The 24,864-nt window shown below is 38.5% G+C and overlaps 1 long non-coding RNA gene across 1 annotated transcript in view; it reads left to right on the plus strand.

Annotated features, from left to right (window-relative positions):
* The window catches only part of LOC134530957 (uncharacterized), a 44,038-nt gene extending 20,570 nt beyond the window's left edge, over positions 1-23,468 (plus strand). Inside the window, exons 2-3 of the long non-coding RNA XR_010074898.1 lie at positions 19,214-19,319; positions 23,402-23,468. This is a non-coding gene — a long non-coding RNA (uncharacterized LOC134530957). The remainder of the gene's footprint in view (positions 1-19,213; positions 19,320-23,401) is intronic.
* Positions 23,469-24,864: the final 1,396 nt, after the last annotated feature.

The following is a 24,864-nucleotide window of genomic DNA, read 5'->3' on the forward strand; positions in this document are numbered from 1 at the left end:
TCACAGATTTTTTATTTGCATTAATGAAAATAATACAAAAACGATAATAGAATCTGTAGGATTTGACAGAATTCGATGGGGTTGGTTTTTCTTCTTTATATTTTCATTACGGAGACCTGAATGTACAGAAATAGTCAATACAGCGTATAATTAAAATAATGCCAATGGTTTTTATAAAATGGGGGCTTGAAAAATAATATATATGACAAGAATTTGGCTGTAAAATTATTAAGATTAAATAAGAAAAGCCTCAATGGTATCTAAATCTTAGAAACAAAATAAATTTAATTTTTAAGCTAATTTTAACTTATTCAAAAATTATACTATGCAATTTTAAAATAAAATTATTGAAATATATTTTGTTATAAGATTTAGTTACTAGAGAGGTTATTCTTAAGTGCTTTTAATAATTTTGAAGCTTAATGTTTTTCATAAAGCTTTACTTTTTAGATTCAAGCCTTTATTTTATGAAAAACTATTTGTAAATTTTTTAGACTATACACGTCATTGCCTATTTCTGTACAATATGGTCTCCATCATGAAAACGTCCACCCGAAAAAGCAATCCCATCGAATTCTGTCAAGTTCAGATTCTATTATTGTTTTTATATTCTCGTAATCCATGCACAATGCAACCGTTCCGATCCTCATTTAAGCCCAAATATTAGTCTCGCGTACTGATAGGTGGAGTGTGGGGTAACTTCAGACATTGTTTCTGACTTATTGGAAAACAGCGCACGATAAGAATTTAAAACGTATACAAAACGTAGGATGTCTTCTTTACTATCTATCACAAGTTAAGAGTTTGCGAATATTACTGTCTGAAATAGTTTGCAAGTCAAGAGCAAACTATTGTACGTGGTGATGTATGAGTCAAACTAGTTTTTGTCTGGTTGATACAATTATAGTAGTTTAATAATGTTTACTTTAATGTGCACGGGATACGGATGCTATTTACAACATTAAAGAAAAAAGTTGTAATAACTACTTAAGTGACGTAAGCAAATCGGGGCAAAAATATTTAAATAGCTTCTAGTAGTGTAGAAAAGGGGCTTCTGGGATTGGCTTCTGGCTGTGGAGCCTACCGCCATATTGGATTGTGACGTCACGGCGGTCATTTTTGGTGTCAAAGTTCCTCAAAATTCCTCAAAAATGACCTATAAATGTCTCAAATTGACCCAAAATTCCTAAAAATTTCTCTATTTCGCGGGAAAAATTCCCGTTTTGAAGAGAAATTTCCCGTTTTGTCCTTAAAAATGCCAACGGCTTAAAATGTCCATATTGAGGCTTAATATTCCATATCTCTGCCTCTGATGACATCTTGGATTGTGATGTAACTGTTGCAATTTTTCGTTACGACCGCCATATCGAATTTCCGTAATTATTATTAGATATTAATAGGAAACAATTTAGATTCCATAAAAAAATAATTTAATTAAACTTTAATAAAAATATTAAAAAATACTGTTACACATGTCGTTATTGTCGCCATACTGGATTCTAGAAACATTGCGTGTTTCGTTAGGCCTGGCGTCTTGGATATGTATGTCATCTTTGCACTTTTTGTTGCGCCCGCCATCTTGGATTTAGAACGTTGCAATTATCGCTATGGTCACCATCTTGAAAATCCGTAATTTTTATGATAGAAAATCGGGAAAAATTTTAAAATTCATAAAAAACTGTAATTAGTCAAAATTAATAAAATGTTATTTAAAACACGCACATATGTCCTTGGTTCAAACCCATGAGATAAAAAAAAATGACGATAGATCGTTTCTCCATGGAAACCACTGACCGACTGACCTCCCACCACTAATGCCAATGTATATATATCACCAGCTAGTATGACATCATGTCCGCCATCTTGTTTTCATATGATGGAGGCAGCCATCTTGTTCTCTTCTGCTAGAGTGCGTTACCACCATGTTAGTTTAATTTTTGTCTGCTAGAGTGCAGTACTCATTTATTATCACTGAGGCGCCTGCTATCTTGACATTTGGGCACCATCTTGGAAATGAGTAATTATTCAGTTAGAAATTCGAAAAAAATTCCAAAATTCATTAAAAAAATCTGCAATTAATATTCTGATTGATTCAATCAGTTCCTGCCCTTGGTTCGATACCGGGGTGATGCAAAAAAGAAATTATCGAAAAATTAGTCATTTCAATAAATATGATGAAATGTCCTAAAAATCAGCCCAAGTTACCTTGCCAGCCGGCTTCCAGTAAGCAGTTATGACTGACATCTTAAGAATTCATAATAAATAACCTAGAAATTCGTAAAAAATTCTAAAATTCATAAAATAAATCACTCATAATATAATGGTTGAATCGATGGATTCCTGCCCATGGTTCAATCCTTGGTCAATGCAAAAAATAGAATTTAATTAAAAATATCACAAAAGTGACAGGTTTGAAAATAAAACACCGCAAGTTCTTTTACAAACATACATTTTATGAAATGATTTCTATTTTACTACAAAGACACTTGCTAAAGTTAGTAATCTTATAAACATTTAGTTCTGCATCGGCTTTAACTGACTAATTCTTAGCTCCAATCGGTTTACTGAATACAGAGACCAACTAGATCCTTTGCCTACATAGTATTTTTATTCCCAACAGAGTTTCTTGATACTATGTTTAATAGACTGACTCACATCAATCGAAATAGTAAATTGGAGCTGTCATGAATGCGCACTTCATCATTTGCTCCTCGAACGAATACGGTTTACAATACGACCAGTCCAGCCACCATTTATATTTTAAAGGCCCGTACGTTAATACTTCATCAGTAAGTAGATTTATAATATTCTGCTTGATATCGTCAAGAAAAGTACAAATGTCTTTGCCTCTAACTGTCTTAAGCTCCAACTGTCTTTGACTCCAAAGGTCAATGCTCCAATGCTTCAATTACTCCCAGAGCTCCAAAGGTCCAATTGTTCCAATTGTTCAACAGCTCCTAGAGCTCCAAAGCTCCAAGTGCTCCAACTCTCCAAGAGCTCTAATGCTCCAAGTGCTTCAACAGCTACAACTGCTCCAATGTTCTAACAGCTCCAAGACCTCCAATGCTCCAACAGCCATTGGCTCCAAAAGTCAATGTTCCAAGTACTCCAACAGCTCCAACTGCTTCAACAGCCATTGGCTCCAAAAGACAATGCTCCAAGTACTCCAACAGCTCCAACTGCTCCAACAGCCATTGGCTCCAAAAGACAATGCTCCAAGTACTCCAACAGCTCCAACTGCTCCAACAGCCATTGGCTCCAAAAGACAATGCTCCAAGTACTCCAACAGCTCCAACTGCTCCAACAGCCATTGGCTCCAAAAGTCAATGTTCCAAGTACTCCAACAGCTCCAACTGCTTCAACAGCCATTGGCTCTAAAATACAATGCTCCAAATACTCCAACAGCTCCAACTGCTTCAACAGCCATTGGCTCCAAAAGACAATGCTCCAAGTACTCCAACAGCTCCAACTGCTTCAACAGCCATTGGCTCCAAAAGACAATGCTCCAAGTACTCCAACAGCTCCAACTGCTTCAACAGCCATTGGCTCGAAAAGACAATGCTCCAAGTACTCCAACAGCTCCAACTGCTTCAACAGCCATTGGCTCCAAAAGACAATGCTCCAAGTACTCCAACAGCTCCAACTGCTTCAACAGCCATTGGCTCCAAAAGACAATGCTCCAAGTACTCCAACAGCTCCAACTGCTTCAACAGCCATTGGCTCCAAAAGACAATGCTCCAAGTACTCCAACAGCTCCAACTGCTTCAACAGCCATTGGCTCCAAAAGACAATGCTCCAAGTACTCCAACAGCTCCAACTGCTTCAACAGCCATTGGCTCCAAAAGTCAATGTTCCAAGTACTCCAACAGCTCCAACTGCTTCAACAGCCATTGGCTCCAAAAGTCAATGTTCCAAGTACTCCAACAGCTCCAACTGCTTCAACAGCCATTGGCTCCAAAAGACAATGCTCCAAGTACTCCAACAGCTCCAACTGCTTCAACAGCCATTGGCTCCAAAAGACAATGTTCCAAGTACTCCAACAGCTCCAACTGCTTCAACAGCCATTGGCTCCAAAAGACAATGCTCCAAGTACTCCAACAGCTCCAACTGCTTCAACAGCCATTGGCTCCAAAAGACAATGCTCCAAGTACTCCAACAGCTCCAACTGCTTCAACAGCCATTGGCTCCAAAAGACAATGCTCCAAGTACTCCAACAGCTCCAACTGCTTCAACAGCCATTGGCTCCAAAAGACAATGCTCCAAGTACTCCAACAGCTCCAACTGCTTCAACAGCCATTGGCTCCAAAAGACAATGCTCCAAGTACTCCAACAGCTCCAACTGCTTCAACAGCCATTGGCTCCAAAAGTCAATGTTCCAAGTACTCCAACAGCTCCAACTGCTTCAACAGCCATTAGCTCCAAAAGACAATGTTTCAAGTACTCCAACAGCTCCAACAGCTTCAACAGCCATTGGCTCCAAAAGACAATGCTCCAAGTACTCCAACAGCTCCAACTGCTTCAACAGCCATTGGCTCCAAAAGACAATGCTCCAAGTACTCCAACAGCTCCAACTGCTCCAACAGCCATTGGCTCCAAAAGATAATGCTCCAATTGTTCCAACAGCTCGAAATCTACAATTGATCCACGAGCTCCAATGCTCCAAGTGATGCAACTGCTCAATCTACACTAAGCTCTAAATGATTTCATTTACATGTTTCTAGTATTGTCTTTATCTCTGAAGTATTATTATTATTGTTGTAGAAGTACCTTTCGGGGCTTCGAAAAGCAAGTGATTGCTCTGAGTTTTTGTCATGTTCGCAATGTCTTCTCGTATCAGGTTGGACTCCAGAAAAATGTACACTGTTAAATTAATTTCATGTGTTCATTGGCGCAACCGAATTTTCACGTCTTCCGGTCGGTATGATCCTTTTCTCTAGGTGTTTGTCATTGGATGTAATACTTCAGTGCGTGATCTAATGATAAGGGTCATTAAAATGTACAAACATTTGCATTCTAAACTGTTGCTACATAATAACCCCAATTTTTCAGATCTCTTTAAGGTAAAGTTCTTGCCATTTACATTTACTGAATTCCGCGAGCTTACGAAAGATTGCATAGTCATTAAAACAATATGTGATTTACATGGAAAATAATTTTTCTTTCCAGCTGAGATACTCACTTAAGGGCGATTAGCTCCATTTTACATTTTTGTTATAATTCCAATTTTGAGATAATTATAAAATAATATTGGCACGAAAGGCATAAAAAATCTTCCTACGTTATTTAATTTGTTATGCCATGCATTTTACTAAAAATATAGAAATAATTATTTTATACATATTATTTATTGGTCGCGAAGTTAACATTGCATATGATTTCACGCAGTATCCAAGACTGTCATAGTAACCACACCAATTTACGAATGTCGATTTCAGCAAGTGCTTAGAGCTAGGCCAATGCGAGCCTCATAATGCAATATGGAAGCTGCACTGCAAGTTGGCGGCTTGGTATTTGATAAACGGATATTCTCTTTACTATCCGAAATTTTCCTAAAGTGGAGTAAATTTTTCTAGTTGTCCGGTACTTGTTCGTATCAATGTGCGTTCCTTCTTGGCACGTAAACGACAGATGTTACAAGTGTCGTCCCAATACATACTTCTAGCTTGTTACGACATCTCAGGTCTTGAATGTTTTTTTTTATTTCATCGTGGACCAGCCCTTTTTTCCTTGAAGACGTCGACGTCCCAACCCTTTCGGAATTTTGTTTTTGACCACTCTCCAGTCGACAGGCTCCGTCGAAAACTATTTGTGTGAAAAGATGATGGTTGGGGAGGGGGAGAGGGAAGGCAAAAAATAAAAGAATACGTACGCTATGCAAACAAAAAAAAAATAACCGGCCAAAGGAATAATAAAAAATGGCAGGTAAAAGGGTGTTTGTGAAGGGCCCGGTCGGACCAGAGCCTCAACAACATGTTTTTACCGGCTCTCGGTCCCACGGATCGGACGAACGCTCGTTTTTTTTTTGTTACTCTCTTGGTCCAGCCTTCGCAAACGCTGCATAGAACTGCCGCCCGCTTCCACCCTCGCGTCTGTCCCAGGAGAATAGAAGCATCCCCTTTTTTTCTGCCCCTTCTGGCCGTAAACAGGAAAGACCCAGGGACAGAGAAACCTCGGAAAAACAGCCAGTCGTGGCACCTGGGGACGGGAAGATAAAACTCCTTTGGAAAATTGGAATATGCGTGGATGTCGGTTCGTTTCTGGGTTGGAGAGTCTTACGTAATCCTGTGCTCGAATTCTCCAAAAATGTACTGGCGTCAGGTAACTGCGTTCGGTATTGGGCCGAGGGTTCGATAGGCGAAGTTGAGGATATAGAAGAGACATTTTCTTGCGCTTTAAGCAACAGAAAACAGTTATTGGAAACCTTATAATAACAGATAAGGGAGAACGAAAAAGGGACATTATTATCTGCTGCTATAAGTTCACTCAGTAATAATATTAAGATAGGTTTTATAGTCTTAACACTCTCTTACTGAATTATTGTTACGAAGACGCCACATCTCGATAGTTTGATAGTGAAACATCCAAACGTGTTCAAGATCACCATTGCGATGTGGTTACGTAACACATGATGTAGGTGGAAACGACCAAAACCAAAAATCTGAGTGTTAATGATCTGAATGCCGGTTGCAGTGGAAGAAGGTAAGTGCGACTCTCGCTGGTGTTTCCAGCGCGGTGTCGCCTCTAAGGCTACGGCCACACGAGCGTGTTTTCACGCAGAGATTCTGCGTGAAAACACGCCAGAAATATGAACCGCAGCAAGGAGAATGAGACCGGCCAGACGCAGCGTGAATTCCCGCCGGGGAGAGGACAGAAAGGCGCGTCTTCAAGGTCGCCCGCAAGAAAATGCACCGCGGCCAATTCGTTGGCGTGATTTCACGCAGCGTTTCAGCGATGTCCGGCCACACGTGCGGGAATTCTCGCCGCGTTCTGTTCTTAAATACTACCCATTGTAGTCGATATGTTACGACTTCCGGAAAATGTTCATGTAGTTTTTCTTTTCATACCCCAAGACCTTAAAACCATGGTCAACTCAAAAGCGCGCGCGCGCGCGTGTGTGTGTGTATTTATATATATATATATATATATATATATATATATATATATATATATATATATATATATATATATATAGAGAGAGAGAGAGAGAGTTTAGTTATTTCATGAACATTTTTCGGCACATTCTTCAGCACTAACACATTCTCTCATTGCTGTGTTACTTTTTGATATATTTTCTTTCACCATAGACAAAAGTATTTCAAATGAGTTAACGGACATTCTGAAGTACTCAAAAAACTTGTCTGGATTTTCTTTTAGTTTATTATGAAAGAGCACAAATTTTCCTTTCGTTGATGTTTCACTCAATGTGGGATGAACCCAGTATTTTCTTGAATGCTTCCGCCGACGACGACGCCTACGAAACAACAGAACAGCACTTAAAACCACAGCGTTCTTGCTTAATCTATACTAATATTATAAAGCTGAAGAGTTTGTTTGTTTGTTTGAACGCGCTAATCTCAGGAACCACTGGTCCGATTTGAAAAATTCTTTCAGTGTTGGATAGTACATTTATCGAGGAAGGCTATAGGCTATATTATATTATCAATAACATTAGGGATCCTTACTAAAAGTCCAATTTAGAATCAAATGCGTTGGAGGGGGTTAGATACAAAATGCAGTACACGTACGAAGTGTGTGTTGACAATACCGCAGGCGCTACAAGTTTATTTCATATTGCCTATTAACATTGTTGCCACGCACTAGATGCCTTATCATTCTTAATTTTCCCATACAAGTAAAAAAACACCCGTGTGATATTAACAACGAAGCAATCAGTACCCTCATAAGAGTTCAATTAGTATTTAAATACTATTTTATCACTTTAAATCGCAAACCTAAACTATTGTTTTTTTTCCTCTCTCTGTGTTTAATTTTTTTTACTAGAATTATTTTTATTATTTTTATTTAATTTTAATTTTTCGGACCATCAATAATTTTCCTCTCCCGTTACAATTCTGACAAGGACTTGTGTTTGTTTGTGTGTGTGTGTGTGTGTGTATATATATATATATATATATATATATATATATATATATATAAGCGAAATACCACTCACTGACTCACTCATCACGAGATCTCTAAAACTATACACCCGATTGACTTGAAATTTAGCATAGTTACTCATTTTGTGATGTAGACGCTCACTAAGAACGGATTCTGCGGAAATCCAATCCCAAGGGGAGTTTCGGGGGCGTAATATATCAAAATTTCCACTTTTTGGTAGGAAATCACCATGGCAACAGCTGTTACTTTGTTGATGCTTCATTCGTCTCTATAGCAACGATTATTTCATTGTTAGTGCAGTCCTCATCACCGTTGAAATTTTGCGGGTACTTTAAATATCAAAAATTGCCCTTTTTTTCAAGTATATATATTTTACAGTCTTGAAATTTTACAGTAATGTTCCTTATGTTATGCAGGATGACATTTTCCGAAAATTAGATCCCATGGGTGGTTAAAACCAGGCAACAGTGGGTACTTTGTCTGCATGAGAGCAGGATTTTGCATTGTTCATGCCTTCTGCGTCTCCATGGCAACGGGCATCGCGCGGCAGTGGCGTACCCACAAGGAGGGGCATGTATAATGAGCGGCGCAAGAGTGATCTGCCTGTAGACTGCCGTAGCGAAGTACGGGTACATCAGTTTTATGTTGCGTGCACGAGTCGGGAAACCATCGGTACATTATACAGCATTGTAATAAATTATCACTGATTTTTTTTTATATTTACTTTAACTGTAAATGGGAGATGTGGCTTAATTTTTTTCCATTAGTATAGCCGTGCGAAGCCGGGTCGCGCAGCTAGTGAATTCATAATCAAGCCTGCACAGCATAGATGGGTGCCAGTTCACAATACAACGCTCACATGTGGCCGGGTAACGGATTCATTCTGCGTGAAATCACGCGCTAGGCTTCAGCGTGAAAACACGCACGTGTGGCCATCGGTCGCTCAGGATCTCACGCTGCGTGAAAACACGCTGTAACAGCAGCGTGAAAACACGCACGTGTGGCCGTAGCCTAAGCGCATGGCTCTGAAATGCCGCGCAGTCTTCTCGTCGCGCATCGTACAAATATGAAAGTCGAGCGGTAACCGTAGAATTATATGGCGGAGAAATGAAGATAAAGGTGTAAGGCAAGGTCCTAGGATGCTTTCAAGAATTTTTATTCGGCGTTTCTGAAAACCCGTGTTTTCAACCCTTTTCACTCTCCTAAAAGCATAGTTTAAAAAGAAAATACGAGAACAGAACTATTCATCCACTCTCAAGAGTATTTTTAAATGACAGACACCACTCGCATATCTAGGGTGGTTTTCAAATCGCGTGGTTCTATCTGAATCTCTTCACACCGTGTGTGCCCGGACAGGCGGGGCCTTTACTCGGCAGACATGTACATGCGTAATTACGAAGCACTCACCGGTTGTGCAGCACAAGAGGAAACCTTGAATTTTCAGGAAATTTTTATTTTCTGAAAAGTGAAGGGAAAAGGGCGGGGGGAGAATAGTCAGGAGTAAATATGTGAAATGTCAGAGAATTAAAAAAATGAAATATTTGGATACATGCTAATCCTGCATCATTCCATTAACTGTGTAACTCCTGTTGTATTTTGGGTTCTGTCTTAATTGGGAAGCTCGCGTGTCAGTGTTTTTAAACATAATTTAATTTTTTGGTTCATAAGGTGTAGTTCCTTCCATGAGGGTGCCTCAAAGTGGAATGTAAGAAATATAAATGTGTGCAGTTTCCTTGCTTCTCGTCAGCGTGAAAATGAATTTGTCACAATACTGAAAAGCTGTCGGAAGAAGTGCAAAAAATTGTTACTAATTTATATTTATGGAAATATAACTTGGTTTGAGCCGTGGAAAAATGTAGACACAAAGAAGTCAGAAAAGTGCCAGGTAATTCTGTTTGTGGGGTTTTCTGAACAACCTGACTTTGTATATTGCAGGCAATGGCTGATCCAAACATCCCTTCCCATATCGATGGGTTTTAAACAGATTTTTTTTAAAAAAAGCATAAGATTTTAATCATGTGGTTTTTTAACTACCCCGGCGGCCATCTTGGATCCGCAATATTTATTTCGGTCGCCCCGCTCACTAATACTGCACTTTACGTTACGCCCGCCATCTTGGATGTGTATGACGTCACCGTTGCACTTTTCGTTACAGCAGCCATCTTTAATTCTAATAACATGTCCGCCATCTTGGATTTAATTTCAGTCATTTTTTTATAAATTCTGACACCATGTCCGCCATTTTGTTTTCATCTGCAGGAGGCCGCCATCTTGGAAGACTTCACGTTCACCATCTAGATTTTTTCTGTTCCGATGAAGGCCGCCATCTTGGTTACTGAAATAATTGTTTCTGCTGCTTATTCCTAGAGAGCGCTAGTGTCACTCTGTCTCATCATATAAGGTTCATGTTCCATTACCTACCAGATCTATTACGCTTCTTATCGCCATATTAAATTAATTTTTTTTACAAAATACATTGAAAGTGTTGTGATTCGATCCATCGCAGCTCTGACCTCTAGGTTGGAAAACATACGCCTTTAACCGGATGGTCATCGAAATATTTACCAGGCTGAGAATTAAATAAGATATATAAAAATAACATACATATTCGGACTTGTAACTTTTTTTTTTAATTTGAACGAATAATAGTACCATCTGTTCGAGACAAAACCGCCATCTGGTTTTCAGTACTTGCTACCAGGATCACTAGTTAACACACATGGCGTCTTCTAGAGAGTGCTGTTGCCATAATGTTTTCAGTAATCGATACAAGGAGTGTTAGTGTCATGTAGTACACATGGCATCTGTTAGAGTGCGTTACCATCATATTAGTTTAATTTTTACATGATAAAGTACAGTAACAATTTTTATTACTGTGGCATCAGCCATCTTGAAATTTGGGCGCCATCTTCGAAATTCTCAATTAATTAGCTATGAATTCGGAACCAATTCCAAAATTCATCGAAAAAATCACTCATTAATTTACTGATGGATTCCTGTCCTTGCTCCAATCCTTGACTGATGCAAACATTTTAATTTTATGAAAAAATACTTATTTATTAAATCATGTTCAAAATCCTAAAAGCAGCTTATATTCGTCTACTACCAGCCTCTCAAGTTGATAAGGCCACCATTTTGGAAATTTGTCTTTATTGACCTATTCGGAAAATCTTCAAAATCTCGTCAAAAAATTCAGTTATTAATATCATGATTGGTGCGATAGATTCCCGTCCTTGGTTTGATTCTCGGCCAGTAATAAGGATAACTAAATCTTAAAATACATTTTATATTCTGTTTCCCATTACCTTTATGGAGTTTATTAATCAGTCACTCTACAAACATTATCACTAGACAAAATAACTGTCCAACAAATTAAATACATTGTCGCTATGCATAACATGGAAGACTAATTTACCGATACTTAAAATACATTCGGACCAGTTCATGTTAAATGCTATACATGTAGGCGAAGTGTCTTCGGACCTCGAGACCAGGACATGAACAGTGTCAGTCGTATAGGAAAAATATGTCCGAACCTCATGGCCATCTTTTTTGATAGCTAATATAACACATTTCAACCAGTAAAAACAAAGTCTTCGAACTGTCACACCTAAAGTATCGATAAAATCAATTACAAGCAATAAGACCAACGGATCGTGTTTTTACGTTTACAATAGGACCAATAATCCTTGAAAAAATGTTTTAACAAGACAAAGTGGTTTCTGACTAGTAAATATTGAGAGCTACTACAGAGCTACTTCAGATTTGACTACACGCATTTAACGAAACGACACATACTCAACAAAAGAAAAGAACACACTGAACATACAGTACATACAATACACACACAGGACACGGAATGAAAACACAGTGCACACAGGAAACGTAATGAACACACAGTACACACAGTTCACACGAAATGAACACACAGTACACACAGAAAACGGAATGAACACCAGTACATACAAAACAGAATGAACACACAGTACACACGGTACATACGAAATAACACATTTTTCAATTTTGATTTTGAATATTTCGTCGCAACTTAATGTATAGACAATGGTTGTACATTTTTTTATGGCTCTACAGGCCAATTCCTCAGCAAACTGAAATTTCAACATGCATTTTCCTTCGGCCATGACGACGAGCTTTGGCCACTGTAAAAAAAGTTGTCCTGGGTCAGGACTTGAACTTTGAGTGTTTGCGTTCGTTCAATGTTTTTGAGGGGGATTGGTTGTTTGGAGGAATTGGAGGGAGGGGAACCTTTTGTTTGTGGACTGCAAACACGATATGAACTCTGAGCAATTACAAATATGTACGCGCGTGTGTGTGTTTGTGTGTGTGTCTTTCTCGGAAGCTTAAAGCGATAGAAGATACTGTGGAGTGACTCCAAGTCCATTGTTACTGAAAGGTTAAAAACTCACTAGGTTATTCCGCCTGTTTGTGCCTACTACTTAGCTGGATAACCTTGCACACAAGTAAGAAGATAAAGCCGTGTTTCAAACCGCTAATTGGGGACTAAGGGTTTTGTATGTGCTTATTCAAACGTTACATAACAATTAGAGGGATACCCTTTTTTTCGATGAATAGAACAACTATGTGTGTGCATTATTGCCTTTTTAAGTTTAAGAAGCATATAGAGATGTTAATATACATTTTCAGTTAAATAAAAAATGTTCCAACGGACTTGAGGTTGCCTGGGGAAAAAAAGTAAACAATTGCAGGTACTTTAATTTTGGCAAACTAATTGGGGATCTAATGTATTGGCTTGGATCATTGATCAGTGATCGTGAATGCCTACATATTATGACCTTATCTGGGCCACGTCATCGCTTGAGAGCACAAAATGCCTAATTCTAACATGTTTTACTACATGTTTTGAATGTGTTGTACAGGAAAGAATTGATGACATAGCTAAAGTTTCTTGTTATACCACCGTTAATTGAAAAAAAAAATTCAATGTGAAACTTAAAACACCTAAAATGCTTTAAATGTTCATATTGAAAAAAAAACTGCTTCACAGCACTAATGAACTAAAAAAAAAAATCATTTAAATTTTACACAAACAGTGCAATAATAACGTTACGTGTGGGGAAAACTGGTTCGAAAAGAATAGCCAAATTATTTAACTTTAGTTTTATAAGTAATTAGAATTAACACTATTAATTAAATCACAACCCTTAAAATATTAGTCTACAATTAATCACTTTTTCCTGTAGTCCCCACTGGAGCTCGGCTCGACAGTGAATCACACGACTGCTTACACTGTCCAACTTGGTCCGTGGTTTCATCCAACTTGGTCGGATGGCAGACCGGGTTGGATAGTGTGTGGTGGCGGGCGAACCGCACCGCGCCGAGTTGGCTGGACCTCTGGTTCACCATCTCAGGCCGCGGGACAGCAAGAGTTCTGCGCACCAAGTTGGACTATGTGCGGGCGCGGCAGAAAACCGACTGACTGACTCACTTCTTGCTCTGACAGAGGCCGTGCCCGTGCGTGGTGATCTGTGTTTGCACTTGTTTTGTGGTTTTTGTGTACGAACGTGTGTGCATTGTGTGCGAAATACCGCTATTCAAAGAAGAAACGCCTCAAGATAATAGTTAGTCAAAACAATCTGAGAAAATGATGGATGCAGATGTGGATAAACCGATGGTGTTTAAATGTATGAATCCTTCGTTTTTTTTCAGAGAGTTTATAGAAACCTACAGAATCGCTTCTTGTTTACGGCAGATACCGTCAAAGGATTGCCACAACAGGCAAAAGAGGCATTTGGCTATGCAAGAGTTACTAGAATTCACGAAGAAAAAAAATACCTGAGGCCACACTGGGTTTCATAAAACAGAAAATAATCGATACAATTCGGAGCTGCTTCAGAAGAGACTTTGCAAAAGTACAAGCTTCCAAGACAATTGGAGCAGGTATAGAAAGTGTGTACACTCCTAAACTATGGTATTTTTAACATTTGGAATTCTCAATAGTGCATGAATGACCGAAGGCAAGCAAATCTTCCTCGCCTGACACGGAGCTACAGGATGAGGACGACACTGAATATCAAAGCTTCGATACACGAGTCAGAGGTGTCGCAAAATTCGTCATATTTATATAAGAGAGTTATGTGGGATTTAAGAATAGTTTGCGGAGCCATAAGGACATATAGCACGGCCACGCTTGTTTTCCACATAATTTTCTGAAAATAAGACTGATTTTAAAGTTCTTTTGCCAAAACGTTTCTATTTTGCGGACTTTTATATGTATTTGTCGTATATCGTGGCATTTGATAAAAAATTGATTTCCCCAATTTTTATTTTTACAAATGTTGTGATTTTTTGAATGCTGATAACTGTTTTAGACTCATTTTAATAGTAGTGTATAAATGGGGCTCCGGGGACAAGCTCTGGCTGAAGTGCCGACCGCCATCTTGGATTTGTGACGTCACGGCGGCCATTTTGGACTCAAATGGCTCATAAATGACTCAAGTTGACTCAAACGACTCAAAATACCTGAATAAATTCCCTATACCACGGGAAAAATTTTCGTTTTGAGAGAATTTTTCCCATTTTTGTCCTTAAAAATGCTAACGGCTTGAAATGTCCATATTGAGGCTTAACAATCCATATATACAGCCTTCAATAAGCCTCTGACGACATCATGGATTATGATGTAACTGTTGCTTTTTTCCGTTACGGCCGCTATCTTGAATTTCCGTAATTATTATCAGATTTTAATTGGAAAAAATTTAAAAATCATAAAAAAATTCATTATATAAAAATCATTACACCACCTTGGATTCTAGATCGGTACACTTTTCGTTACGGACGCCATCTTGGAAATCCGTACTTTTATTCTAAAAAATCGGGAAATTTTTTAAAATTTATAAAAAAATTACCGTATCAAATTTGAATGAAATATTATTTTAAAAACGCACTTACGTCATGGAGTTCTGAGACCTCGGTTCAAACCCAGTGAGAGCAAAAATTAAAAATGGCGTCAGATCCTTCCTCCACGGAAGCCGCTGGCAGACTGACCTCCCACCACTAATGCCAAGGTATATATCGACAGATAGTATGACGTCATGTTCGCCATCTAGAAAATCTGTAATTAATATGCTATAAAATCAAGAAAAATTTTATAATTGCAGAATGCCTTCAACATATTGATAGGAATAATCAGGAGCCCACGGAGAAAACTAACACAAGTTTTACTTAACATGAGAGAATCACAGAAGAAAATAAAGTAATAAAAATAAGATTAATAAAAACTAAATTTGAATAAAAAATTACAAAATTTCTGGTTTGTACTAGAACTAATCCTTTCTCCACGGAAGCTGCCGCCAGACGGACCTAACACCACTAATGCCAAGGTATATATCGACAACTATAATGACGTCATGTCCGCCATCTTGTTTTCAACTGCTGGAGGCTTCCATCTTATTTTCGTCTGATAGAGTGCACTGTCGCCATGTTAGTTTAATTTTTACCCACTAGAGTGCTGAAATCATTTAGTATTACTGTGGCACTAGCCATTTTGACATTTGGATGCCATTTTGAAATTTCGTAATTATTTACAAGACATTAACACAAATTACAAAATTCATTAACAGATCTTCAGTTAATATACTGGTTGATTCGATTAGTTCCTGTACTTGTTTCGATATTTGATAGATGAAAAAATATTATTTTTATGTAAAACATTACTCATTTAATAAATCATGTTCAAAATCCTTAAAGCAGCGTACATTCCTCATATACCAGCCTCCAGTAAGACGTTTAAACCGCCATCTAGGAAATTTGTATTTATTTAGCTAGAAATTCGTGAAAAATAAAAAAAAAACACTTATTAAAATAATGATTGTCGCGATTGATTTCCGTCTTTGGTTTGATACTCAGTGATAATGTTAACTGAAGCTTAAAAAAAAATTAAATTCTGTTTCCCATTACCTTTCGTGGAGTTTATTAATCATTCACTCTAAAAAAAAACATAAACAACACTAGAAATAACACCTGTTCGAAGAATTAAATATGCTGTTGCGCTGCCTACCACCGATGTCTATTATTTTCGATATTTGGAATACATTCCAACCAGGTCTTGTTCAATGCTTTATGTAAAGGGCCAAGCGTCTTCGGACCACGAGAACAGGCCATGATCAATGTCAGATGTAAACACCAGAAATTATAAAAATGAGAATAAAAGAATTGAATAAAAATTACAAAACAATTATGGCTTAAGCTACACTGAAAGAAATTTTTGTATATTTTACAAGAAAAATCCTTGGAAACCCTGCTGCCAAGGATATTTCTTGTAAAGCTACAAGGCAGAGCTTTGTAAGATGTGCGATTTTGCAAGGCTCTGCCTTGTAGTTTTGCAAGAAATATCCTTGGCAACAGGGTTTCCAAGAAATTCCCTTGTAAAAGTACAAATTTTTTTTTTAGAGTGTAGAAATCCATCCTTGCTCAACAAAGGAGAAGTTCACAAGCTTGCAGAAGGAGGCTTAGGTAGGCTTTTAGATACGGACTTTTCAAGTCTTTGGCAGTTTTGAGGAAGAAACAGTATTTTTTTTAAATGTCGTCTTGAGTATTCCGACATCAACGAGAACCACAGAACGTGTACCGATGAATCGTTGTTTGAATGTATGAACTAAAAGTATGCCGTACAAAAATGCGGCAACGTGAAAACGAATAACTTCTCTGACTACACGTTATTGTAATGAATTTTTGTAAATACGAGAGTTCAATTATAATTTGTAAATCTGCATTACAAAGCTGCTTGTGTTGCGTGATGTTATTGTTCGTCAATACTGCACATTCCACAGGATTAACACGGTAAATAAAACTCAGTAGAGGAAAAGTTTGGTTCGACGATTTCATCTCGCCTCTCTTCCACCAGTGGCACGGGATTGTTGAGCGTAATTTGGTGAAGGGTGAGGAGGGGGGGGGGTAGAGAGGGTGAAATCAGGGGAAGAGAATATATTTATCACTATGGCGCGGAATTCTCCCTTCTAGTACTATACTCGTTCAGAAAATGTTGGCCGTTGGGTAAAAACGGCAATGGCGCCTAGCGTAACCGGAGGAAAAGCAACAGAAATATTCAACAGCAAAGATTGTAGTGTAATCAGCAAAAATGTAAGAGAAAAAAATAAAAGGAAACGAAAGGAGATGCAATATGAGAGTATAAAAGTTTGGTAAAATGGCGTTCATGCAGTGATATAATAATTTGCATACTGGTCTGGTACTCCAGTAGTTGGGTGATGAGTTGGACAAACGTCGTACCTACCATGAATAACAGCAATATTGTAAACTTGACGTTGTGACTATCACTTTCAAGGAGAAACTTGAAACAAAGCTCCACATAAATAAAATATGCAACACGGGATTCGAGCCCAAAAGTTTTGCATAGAGAAACAGAAAGCATGGAGCTCCACAATGAAGTCTTCGATGAAAAATGTTATTAAAACAAATAAGTAATAAAAGTGGTGACGATGGCTGAAATCGAACAGTTGCGTGTAATGGAACGAGTTAATTTATGTAAGTGTAACTCACCGATCAAAAGAGGAAATTTGCCGTGATTTCAGATTTTTAAAATTAGATAGCTACACCCAGCAGCGTCATTACGATGGTAAATGTTTTTAGAACAGTCGATGTGCAACCTGGTCTGACCGTATCGGCCGTATGTGTATTGTAATGCTCCGTCCACTATTTTGTTATGTCCGTCCATTTCGAGCATGGAGGTAAGAAGTAAGAGCGTTTGTGTGTGCAATCTTTGCCATGTTAATTACTGAAACATTTTTTTGGTCATAATTAAATTAAGTGGTTAATTCCATAACACTCACTTCGTGATGGCAATTTTACGATTCTTACTAGCGAATTCCTTTCAATCTTTGAAAGAAACTTGAATGTCAGCCTATGATTTTGTCTTGCTAAGCGAATGCTGACAAGAGTGACTTAAACTGTAGAACAGACACCCATTCCACGGACTAATACCTCCATGCTCCATGGTTCAGAGTATCTCGTGTGCTTAGAAATATGGGCCCCGGCTCACCAATACTCTTGGTCCCCACTATACTGTCTTTGTAGTCCTACAATAGAGTATTGTTTTCGGTGCTGATAAGTTTATAACCATAATTCTGGACAACCACTTTCCTTAAATAACAAAAAATGTTTTTTTTTGTTTTTTTTTTTTTACCGTCTCACATATTTTACAATCATTCTTCAAGAGAGCATTGTGATAACAAAAGTAGTTTACCAGTCATGTACAATTTTAAAAAGTGGTGAGGTTGGGTTACGTATTAACAATACTGTGAAATTGTAAAATTGGGTTGAACGATTGCTTAGGAATAACCAATATAAATTGTAGCTAACTGTATCCAATAAACCATATTTACTTTTTATGTAGCTAACCAACTGTTCACACAATTTAAAAGTAAATATAATGTCGGTAACCTAACATAATCAACTATTCATACAATCTTAAAAAGTATTTTTAATGTCGCTAACCTAACCAACCGTCCCCACAGTTACGTAAGTATTTAAAATGTACCTAACCTAATAAACCATTCTCACGATTTTATGCTATTCGTATTGTACCTATCATGACAACTCTTTAAAATGGTAAATTACTGGTGAACTACTTGAAGTATCACAACTCCTTCTTAAATAACGATTGGGAAACATGTCAGCAGGAAAAGTAAAGAATTTTTGAAATTTTTTATCATAATACTAGATAATGCCCGGCATGCGTTGCAATGCCTCAATCAAAATTAATTTTTGTGATTTGTTTTGCAGTTGGAACACCTATAGTACAAATCATCTCTCCATCCTTCTATCTAATCTTCTATTTATACCTCTCTCCATCTCTCTCTACATATATAGCTATATATCTATATCTCCCTCTATATATATCTGTGAACGTATAACTATATATCTATTTTTTTATCTGTCACAAGTGTGGCATAGGTATTTACATAAAAACACTCGTGTACTCGAATGCAATATTGTGTGAAATTATCAAAGCAATCGGTGAAGAAGTTTCGGAGATGTAATGTGCATGGTTGCGAGAGCGAGGGTGACGCAGCGTGACGCAGGCGGCGTGTTGCAGGTCCATGAGCTCGACGTGCTCGCTGCCCGCGGGCCTGCCCCACCCCGGCAGGATGGTGTACGACGAGGCGCCCGGCTCCTGGCAGCTGGAGCCCCAGCTCGCGGTGGTAAGTGCGGCCGACTGCGCTCTTCAACTGCTCCACGCAATCTGACAACGCAATTTCTTGGGCGTGCGTCATTGCAGAATTGAGAAATAAAAATGAAAACACAAAACCCCACAGCCCAACTCAGCTGACGTCAGAACAGATGAACCCTAAACAGGTGTTATGGACCACACACAAACGACGACAGCGCAGACGGTCCGACATCAGCCTGCTCGTGCCTGATTGACGGGAACAGTTGCCAGTTCCCGAAACATAGCCACTTTTTTTTTCTCCATAGTAAACCTAGTGTGTTCGTCGGTGTTTGTCGTAGCGTTGTCCCGTTATATCGAGTTTGTATTCATCGTTGTGTTCGTGTATAGTCTGCGTTTTTTTGTTGTCTGCCCGTTTGTACTGTCATTGTGGAAACTGTCGCGTCGTTGTTAGCCCAACTGCGTTCGTCTATGCTGGTTTTTTTTTTCATGGCTAATTTCCTTTCACGGATTTCTTATGCTGATCTGTTCCGTTTACGTTGCGCCGTGCGACCGATAGAAGCCGAGTACTTGGCTGCGGTGGTAGCCATGTTGGTTTATGTTATCAATACGTTAAAAATGGTTTCATGTACAAGGATATCTAGCGTTATATTAATACTTTTGTAGTTTATTTTTATTGTATGTGTAAACTATGCCTTTGGTATCTCGAAGCGTAATATTTTTTTTTACGTTAAATTAGGTTTTTTTTTTTAACCTTGTACCGAAATCTTATTGGTTGCCATCTGTGAGGTTCCCTAGGCAGGGGCCGGGGGTAAGCGCTGCGGCAGGCGAGCAAAGCGCCCTCCCCAGATAACAGCCAGGGCTGGACGGACGCCCCCCTCGGTGCAGCGGCGAATCGTAAAAAAGCCAAGTGGCGCCCTCCGGTCGCCATGGCAACGCCGCGGGTGCAGATTGAACAAGCGAGGAGGGGCGGGAGAGGGAGACAGCCCAGTGTGGGTGGCTTCGCACGGACCGCGCCGCCGCCATTACTGCACGCCTTCAGAGCGCAACCACGGCAACCGAACACTCCTCAGCGTTCTCACTGCGCGAATATTCGATTTTCTAAATTAAAGCAAATGTTACTGAGATATCTAGATACTGTTTTTTTTTCCCTCTCCTCTTTCGGAAAAAAAAAGTCAAATCATGCTACTATTAATTTACTTAACGTCTTTACATGTGTCTGAACGTGCATTGATCATGTTGTTGAGAAGGAAAGGAGATGGAGTGTGAAATCTTTGCGATGTAAATAATTGAAGTCAATTTTATTTTGTTTTTAAGAAGTTAAACCCTTATTTATTTCTGATTTTTTATTTCTGTTCAATAATACGTACTTTATGGTGGCAATTTTACGATACTCCTTTCAAGCTATTAGGAAAATAAATGTTTTTACATATTAGCCTTTACACAGCCACGATATGTTTTGTTATCCAATTGCTAACCAGTTTACTTCAATTCAGAACAGGCACCCACTTCATAGACTAGTTATTGGTAGAACAGAGAGAAGTCTTAAATCCGGAACGTTAGGGTCCTAAACCATGACGGATTATAGAATGCCAACAATTTTTAACGGCAATACCAAGGAAAAATACAATATACAGTAAAATATTATTTATAAAATCTGTATTTAGCTTCTAAATAGAAATAATAAATAAGTAAGATGTGAGCGATGATCTTTAAAAAAAAAAAAAAAAAAGAATCATTTAGATAATGTTCTAGTGAAATGTGAAATGTAACCCGCTAGTAAATAAGAAACATTGTAGATATTGAAATTAAAACCGTAGAGCCAAAATGTTTTCTACACAGCTTACTAAAAAAAAAAGATGTATATAATTTTTTTTTCAATGTGCCTGTAAAGTAAAATTAGGAATGAGAATTTCGCTCAATATATTTTCCTGTTGTATTTCATTTATAGCATTATCTGATAACGAATTTATATATATATATATATATACACATACATATATATATTTATATATAGAGTCGTAATTTAATGACGCCATCTTGGTTTTATATGTTATAGTCAACAATTATTTTATGTATTTTAATAATTAATTTTTGTGTGTAAACAACTTTGCTCTCAGTATATAGTATTTAGTAGGAGTAATTTCGTGAAAATAGAACGGAAGTCGATAAACGGAAATGTGTAAACAAGATGGCGGAGCCATTTGTAGACACATAAATCCGTATATAGTCGCGTTCGTAAACATTTGGGTGCATATAAAACGTACTTGTGTGCCAAGTGAAACTTTATGATAGTGAGTGGAACTACCCTGGAATATATTTGGTGAACTAAAAGTCACGTAAAAAGTAATCTTACGTTTTAAAATAGCCTACGTAAGAAAACTGGTATTACACTGTTAATTATTCATAGTCTCCTTCCCTGACCCCATTTTTCTCGATAGCGCAAAGGCAGGACTCACGGTTGATAATATCAATGGGTATTTTTCCCATGGTTCAAACATCGTCACTGGATTTTTTTTAAATTTTTTTATAGAGGAATTGTGCTCTAAGCAAACATATATGAATATATTTTATTTGTTTATTTTTATTGCTATAATACTATCAAATCCATAGCTTATACCATTAGATTCATTATTTCATATTAGGTAGACCTAAATATTTTATTTTTACTTAAAATAAAATAAAATTATTACGTCTATTAGGAAACAAATGTTCAGTGATTCGCATAGGTATTAAAAAATACAACTTTATAATAGTACAACTATCATTTAATACTTTTTAATAATTTATAATCATCTAACGTGTGCAAAAACTTTACAGTATTAACTGTTTGATAAATTTGAACAAATTGGCAGTATTTTAACAATATTCCGTGTTGAAAATCATGACCAAACCTGGGGTGTTAGTATTTTTTCAAGTCTTGTTAGCTGTTATAGAAAGCGTTTTAATATATAGTTCTGCCTTTCGCTCTGCAAAGCGAATGATTCGATTGTCCACATGGCTGCTCCGGCAGCGATTTTTAGCGTCGGGTATGGAACTATGTGTGATTTGCGTCCAGAAATTTAGTTGAAAATACATTTTGCGTATATGTATATATCACTTTTGGCATTATTTTAAAGATTTATACGTTAAATGTCGTGTGTTTCATATTTTAAGTTTATATGCAACATGAAACATGAATTTGCTCGTTACCGAGTTTAGATGTTTACACATCAATGGCGAGTACTGGAAAACAATTCACATAATATTTTTGTTAGTCTTTTGAGCATTGCAAATAATTTTATGGAATACTTTGTTTCTAATAGTGACCGACGACTACAGTAGTTTCTCCCGCAAAATAATATCTAATGTTGAGCATCAAATTTTTTTTTGTAAAAATGACTACCACTATAATACCTAATACTGCCGATAGAGAATGGTTTATGGTGTTATAAAAATCAACCAATAGTAAAATTGAAAATATTCAAAACCTTATAATTATCGATAGTATACAAAATAAGAAAATTAAATGTTCACAAGCTGGGTAGTATCAATCTGGCAACAGTGTGAGTCATTTGGTCTGTACTACAAACCAACTGCGAGACAGATTGTCACCATACCATGATATAGACCTCAATGGTATTGATAAGTAGTCTTTAATTCGGCATGTTGAGGGCCACAGCCATGCAAGATGAGGAATTTTGTCAGTCTATCGAACGTCAATATAGATTTTAATAGATGACTAAATGTCTTTTAGCACAAGCGAGAGATGTGTAACATCTAACCTCGGTACGAGCAAGTTCGCCTGTTCTAATGTTGCAAATAAACTTGTAGTACTAAAATCTGGCACTTAATTTAACGCATAATTCTTTAACACACGTGGTTTCCACACCCACCGCCAGTAAAGATGTGTAATTCTGCATTTTTTTATTGCTAATATTATGTGTATGATTTTTTTTTTTTAACGTTTCGAGGCGTCAGGAATGTGTTAGTAGCCTTTTAACAGGCAAACCTTTTTTTTTTTACGCAGGCCTTAACTCCCCGGTCATGCGCCCTTTCCATAATTCGAGGCTGGGGTCCACCGCTGTGTGTACGGGCCCGGCCGCTGAGAGCGTGTGTGCTGTGCGGTGCTTGCAGAAGAAGGAGGTGTGCGAGGAGGCGGCGGGCCGCGCCGTCTCGGCCGAGGTGCCCTCGCCGACCCGGGCCAGTCCGCAGCACGCCGGCCTGCCGCAGCAGGGGGACCGCAGTCCGCACTCCTCCGGGTCGGGCTCCGACGGCGACGCGGGGCGCGCGCACTGCCCCTTCTGCGAGTTCTCCAGCTCGTCCAGGTGCGCGTCTCCCTCCCTCCCACCCTCCAGCCGTGGTACCAGCAGAGCGACTTCGTCTATGTGCCCAGGGTTTTCCCTCTGTCTATGGAGGTTTTACCTGGGCCCAACTTATCTAGTTTTAGTCTAGAATTAAGAGTGAGGGGTGTTAGTCATGGCGAAAACGTCTGCTATGGCTGGCCAATCCCCTCCTAGCACATGATGCACGTGACCTTTTATGCATGGTTAAAAACCCGCATGTTTAGAGCGTATAGGGCTTGCCCTGAGACGCACTTAGAGTCTTCCCTACCTAGACCCCTCCCTTACACACTTAGTTTTAACTTAGGTTAGGAAAAAAAAATGTCTCTGTGGGACACTTGGAGCGGTCACCCTATCATTGTATGGTTGCACATTAAAGACAAAGGCTCACTGCACTTCTCTATGCATTTCACGGCACTGTGCTTAGAATTTTCCATACCGAAAAACGTCCGTGAAAACACCCGCTTTAGCCTTGTCCACTGCCCAAAAAGTACACGTTCTAGAGGTAACTTATCAAACAAAACTTGTATACGCGGTTTATGAATGGAACGTTAACACCTGAAACTCTGCAAGCCGTTCGGCGTCCTGGTCAGGCGGCCCCGCACTTGTGTGCAGGGCCTCAGAAAAGGACAAAGCGATTTGAAAACTGCTCAACGTATCCGAGTGGGGCCTGTTTACGAAAACCATTCAAGAATTCTCTAAGGGTGGATGGGTAGTTCTGTTTCCGGATTGCGTTTTTAAACTGTATTTTTAGAAAAGTGATGATGGCTAAAACTTGTGTTTGCCGAACAATTTTCAGGCATGAAACACCCGGTGCATATTTTTGAAAGCACTCAAGGTACTTCACTACAACTTTATCTCCATCTATGCTCGACCAGAAGACAGTGCTTAGAGACGATACCACACTAGAAGCAACAGTGAGGGCCCCACTTACCATTCATACACGACGCGAGCATTTAGTCTGATAGTAGTTGACTTCCAAGGCGCGCACAACCAGACGCGGCACGAAGCCACAAAACTGTCGCGATCAGACAACGTGAGGCGACAACATCGAATGACTGCCCCAAATTCGTCGCGAGCAGACTGTTCTGGCTGCAGTGTTCTGCGCATGCGCGAGTGTATAAATTTAGTCAACAAGGCCTTCCGTGGTGTGTTTATAGCTGACTAGTTACACGTAAAGGATTTTAATTATTATTTTCTTCAGTATGAGGCCGGATGCATTGATTAATATGTTTAAAATACAGGAAATACCTTTTT

Source organism: Bacillus rossius, chromosome 3 (genome assembly GCF_032445375.1).
Source record: "Bacillus rossius redtenbacheri isolate Brsri chromosome 3, Brsri_v3, whole genome shotgun sequence".
NCBI classification, from domain to species: domain Eukaryota; kingdom Metazoa; phylum Arthropoda; class Insecta; order Phasmatodea; family Bacillidae; genus Bacillus; species Bacillus rossius.